Below are 6,183 nucleotides of genomic sequence, written 5' to 3' on the forward strand. Positions count from 1 at the left end.
TCGGAAATTCAGGTCACTGGCACATAGCATTACATTACATTACATTACATTATTGGCATTTGGCAGACGCTCTCCAGAGCGACGTACAGTTGATTAGACTAAGCAGGACACAATCCTCCCCTGGAGCAATGCAGGGTTAAGGGCCTTGCTCAAGGGCCCAACGGATTTGGCTACACCGAGATTAGAACCACCGACCTTGTCCCAGTCCTTTACCTTAACCACTACGCTACAGGCCGTCCTCTCGGCAATAGCAATAGCGGTACCACTATTGGTGAGTCATTTAGACCAAGATGTCCAAGATTTACTTCTTAACGGACAACTTAAGGGACTATTTAGTCAAAAAACAGACAATAATCTGTTTTACATTCCTCCAGGTTCCTCCTTTGCTTGTGAGAATTTTCCAAAATATCATATTTATACTTCCTGGTTTTATGCAGCCTTAACTGACTTCGATAAGCTGTACCAATGTATGTGTATCTGATTTACACTTCATGGCTGGAGGAACAAAGCCCAATATTTAGAAAATATTTTATGTAATTTGGAGGCCTGTGCTTGATTTCTGTGCTTCTAATGTAATTTTCAGAACAAATGGATTGAGAATGATTTTCTCCGGAAGATACAATTACAATTCGGAACAAATATGGTATTGAGTTTTTGCTCAAATGAAACTTTGATGTGGATAGTCAAGGTTGCAAATTTATATAATCAGGTTTTCTTGTCTGTGTCATTTTTATATAAACAAAATTTCTCTCCGGACAAATGTATTATATGGAATAATATGAATATTAGGTTAAAAAAACAAGACTTTATTTTTTACATCTTGATTTGAAAACTTTTTTTTTTTTGTCGAGACAATTGTTTAATAGCTGGGGCAATTTACTTGTCTTTGGACTGTGGGAGGAAACCCACACGAACACGGGGAGAACACGCAAACTCCCCACTGAGAGGCCAAAGCCAACCGCGATTTGAACCCAGGACCTCCTTGCTGTGAGGTTCTGTGCCATCCATGCCACGAAAACGATACTCACCCTGTAAAAGGTGTTTGCACTCCCCCCCCCCCCCCCCCCCCACCTCTCACCCTCCCCTACCTGTCTGTCCTAAATTCCCTCTATTTGCAGCTATCCTGAGACAGCAACAGGTCGAGAAGATCATAAAAAATAAGTACAATAATCACAATAATACCATCTTGTAGACTAATATATTCAATGAGGTCCATTGATTGAAGGTTTTGTCAAATAGCCAACCCCATCAACAAGTCAAACACATTACATAATTTCACATGCTATTTATTATTCAAAGGCAGGCTGGCTCCTTATTTATAAGCATACTGAATAATAATAAAACATTTTGAGAAGGTATTTCTCATGCGTATTGTTTTGTTAAGCGGTTCTTTGATGAGATGAAATTATACAGAATTTTCTTACACACGGATGGGGGTAACACATTTTCTCTGCAACTAAATTACAAATACTGATCAGACACGCTTGTACTTTGTTGTACACAGTTGTACTCATCGTGTTCGTATACGAATGTTCGTATACAAAACACAGGTAATAGCATGTACAAGTACTTTTGTAGAAGTATACTACGGCAAAAGGGACAACAATGATAATTCCTCCAGAGAAATTCTAAGTAAACAATGGACATTCTATGAATGTTTCTCAGAGTTAGCACATTTTTATAATGAGAAACTATTTTGCATTTGATCCGTTCGATGCTTGTTGTGAAAAGAACACTGACACGTGAAAATAAGGAACTGTTGTCGCTAAAGCAATGCCATGTTCATTCATTATCCTAACCTGCTTATCCTGAACAGGGTTGCAGGGGGGCTGGAGCCTATCCCAGCATACATTGGGCGAAAGGCAGGAATACACCCTGGACAGGTCGCCAGTCCATCACAGGGCACACACACACCATTCACTCACACACTCTTATCTACGGGCGATTTAGAAACCGGAGTACCCAGAGGAAACCCACGCAAACACGGGGAGAACATGCAAACTCTACACAGAGAGGCCCCGGCCGACAGGGATTCGAACCCAGGACCTCCTTGCTGTGAGGTGGCAGTGCTACCCACTGCACCATCCGTGCCACCGCAATGCCATGTTAAAATAGGTTATATAGATAGATCAGTGAGTTTTAACATTTTCAAATGATATATCCTGTAACCATATTGATTGAAAATTGCAGGCTGAAAAAAGAAATGAATGCAAAACAAACCCTGGGACTTAATGGGTCAAGTTCAAATAAGTATACTAAATGTTCAACATAAGCACCTTCACAGAGAAGGGGGAGAGATAAACACTTGTGGTGTGAGGGTGGTTGTTGCTGCAATTCCTCTCTTGACTGTTAGAAGTCCGAAATTACCTATTGTACCTTTAATAAATGAAGAATCCAAAGTATATTTAAAGCTGGTGCTTCCATACTGGTATGGAATGAATTACGCAATTAACATCCCAATATGCTCAAAATACTGCGCGGGCTCAGTTGTCCATCATTTTGGCTTTAAAGAGGGCTGGCTCTAGGAGCACATTCAGCAAGAGCTTCAGTGTCAAAGCCGACTCAGCTTGCTGTCGTTTCAGGAGGAACAGTGGCTAAGGTGACATCGACATGGAAGTCTCGGGGAAAGACATCATTAACGAGGGGCAACTGGAGCGTGTGTGCATTGGTATGGAGATGCCAGTCAAAACATATGAGCAATTCCACGTCAACTGACTTCAGGCTTGTGAACTGGCAGTTTCATCATGAGTCAACAGTCTACGGAGAACTTCAGAGAGGTATACCATGGGTGGTGCTTACTGGTACACAGAAGTACCCTTCTATAAGCCAACAACATTACAACAGTGGTATGCAGAAGAGCATCTCAGAACACATGACGCGTCAAACCTGGATAGGCTACAGGCATAGCCATATCCATATTCCATCTGACATTTTAGCTACAGTACATTTCTTGATGAATGACAGCCGAAGACTGCTCTTGTGTCCCCCGGTTTTACTGTGCTCTACTCTTTGAGTAAACCAGTGTTGGTGCATGCAGCCAATTAGTTAATTTAGCCAGGGTAATTGGTGGAAATAAAAACCTGCATACACACCGGCCCGAATTGCCTACCCCTGTATTAACGGTATTATAAAGCTTTGCTTAGCATACCGAATGAATGTGTTGTCCTAAACAGTTATTCCGTGCAATTACATCATAAACCAATTTGCAAGTCCGCTACTGCTTGCCCACAAATAAGGTTATGCCGTCAAACATTTTGGATCTCTCTTGGCCAGGGGTGCACAACAAGGGCCGATCCGTTTCAGGATTTTGTTTCAACTTCTGGTCTTACTTATTGAATTGACTTCAATCATATCTTATCCGACACGTGTATGAGTACCGGCGACAGCTGCAGACTAGCTGGGCTAGGCTATGCAAATTGAAAATAACATTATTTCACAGTGTACCCTAATGAGTTTATTACGCGCAAGTTCAGGGGCCAGTACGCAGATCGCGCCTCGAGGACCGGAGTTGTCCACCCGATTGATTATAGGAATCAATTCCATAATTTGCTTAATTGTCATCTTTAAATTACTTTCCAGCGCTACCTTTATAAATTTCATTTTGACACTTAAACCTAAGTAGGTAGCCTACTGTGCAGCCGCGGAATTGGCTATTACCTTTTTTATTGGTAGTAGAAGCATTCTTTTGAATGGTTTAATGAATGGGCGATTAGAAATTGGGTCCTAATTAGTATTTTGATCTTAAGATAATAGTGGGCTATACAAAACGAGTTTTATGTGGTATGAAGCAAGTTCTTTTTTGGCCACACATCACACCGGCAACAGGTCTTTGCTGAATGTAGACTAATTAAATTATCTATTCTACAGACGCTACCTTGTTTCGGTTAGGCCTACTGCAAATAAAGCTAAACGTGTATAACAGCGAGGATTTTCTTGATATGCTAAACTGTATATAGGCTTAAGCTAAAGCCTATTAAAAACGAAGGTATAAGTTGTGAATACTATCTTCACGCATGCCGTTGTTCCTCCAAATATCGTGTGAATCGCACTATATTTTTGTTTTCTGTTTTGTTGGGAGGGGGGGTCCTATTTCCACCGCCATTTCACGAATGTGGACAGCCATTTTGGGACTCCCTTTATTCTGATAGACCGCTCTGCGTAGGCTACTGTGCCCCATTCATAACCACCTAACAAAGCTCGATAAAAAGCCACATTTATCATGTGCTTACTATTTCAAAGCACTAGCAGTGTTCATTGTGCAAAACAGTATAATCTCAATCGCAACAAACCAAAAATCTAGATTTGCTATATCAAACTGGTGACTAGACGGCTCCGATGTTTGCCGCTTGTCCTCACAACTGGAAAAGAAAATGTATATGCTCTAATTATGTATGCTAAATGGACATTAGGCTATGCATGAAATATGCACGGATATTGGCGATAACCAAAACAGGTATAGTGAAGATGTAATGACGGGTTTGCTTTTGTGAGAAATTAACACTCACTACTCACAAATCAGTATCATCATACGTAGGCTATAGGGACGAGCACTGAAATTAAGATTGTGACTGTTTTCTGTCAGGTAGCTAAAACCGCCCACACCCCAATCAGCGCCTGGTAGGTTACCATTTAAGTGTGTAAGGTCACATGATGCATGTGATTCTAATGTTCTTAATCACACACATAGCTTCCCCGAGCCAGGGGAACACGAACTGTAAAATAACCTGATGGAGTCAGTCGAACCGAGAGAGCGATTACAAATCCGATCAAATGTTTAATATCGCCTACAATGCCGCTCGCTATGGGGGCAGCGTGATGTCTCCTTTCTCTCGCGAAAAGAAGTGTACAACATGTAGGCTAGACTACCCAAGATTACAAAGCAAGAACTGTCACGCAAGCATGGGCTACTACAGTCTAATGGTTGTAAAAGAATGTAAAGACAACAGGATAATGTTCGTTTTCGAAGTTAGGAACTAGGCTACACGCCACGTGCGAGCTGTCATACACAGGGATCATCCCACTGATTTTTTTTTTTTAACTCAGTAAGAAATTACAATAGGCTCCTCAAACGATCGTTGTTGCAAAACGCTGTAACCTACATTTGTATAGGGCTTCCAAGCGTATACGCTACAGTGTTCCTTTAATAACCTATTGACGATATGGGCAGTGTATAGGCTATGGGTTTAGAGGCTACCATTAGAATGTCGGATACAATTAAATCGTCGAACAAGATAGATAGATAGATAGATAGATAGATAGATAGATAGATAGACGCAACGCAATCGTCGAACGGACTGTAATCCCAGTAAACTCGGCAGGATTGTCACAACGTCACATTAGCTGTCAGTTTGTTTCAGCCTTTGGGGTATCCTATGGAATAGGCGAATAGCTGCTTTATAACACCCGGTAATAAAGAATTCGTGCGTTGTTTACTGGTGCTTCATTGGAAGATTCTTAAATTGGCCGCCTAAAGCAGAGACATTAACCCCTGAGCACGGGGGTGATCGAAAACACTGTCGTGACATGTCACCCATTTTGCACCGTACTCTCAGTAGCCTTGCGCAGAATAGCCATGGTAGTTACGGGTTGAAAAGAAAATGAACAGCACTTCTGTATCAAAATGGCCACTTTATTTATTGTGGGCCGCCAAGGTGCCTACATTTTAACAATAGCCTAGTTGTATGCCTAGATATGATGCCATTTCATGAATGGAAAAAATGAAAATATGTATGTTGTTGAACTGAAACGTTGATATAGGCCTAGCAGTGTTCTCTTTGAATTTTCCTCACACGTTTGCGATTGTGAAACATTGTGAAGCAACAAATGGTCTACAAAGGCTAGGCTAGCGTGCACGTGTTTCCGCGGTGGCTAATCGCCCTCCATAGCTAGCCCAATGTGAAATAATGTTATTTTCAATTTGCATAGCCTAGCCTAGCTAGCTATGGAGGTAAGTAGAATTCGCCACGTGCCTTGCGCTTTCAATACACAAAAATGGCAGTAAATTCGTACAGTCCTTCAAGGAAGCGCGCCCCCCCATGTCGATTTACATAATGTTAAGCTACAATGCTAGGATAGCTAACCTAATATAGGCGAAGGGGACGACCCAAAAAGTCAGCCGGCCAATCCCCAAATTCCCCCTGGATTTCATGGGTGTCACGTGGGGGGTTGCGCCAGTAGCTAGAT

This window comes from Conger conger, chromosome 14, assembly GCF_963514075.1.
Source record: "Conger conger chromosome 14, fConCon1.1, whole genome shotgun sequence".
Lineage (NCBI taxonomy): Eukaryota > Metazoa > Chordata > Actinopteri > Anguilliformes > Congridae > Conger > Conger conger.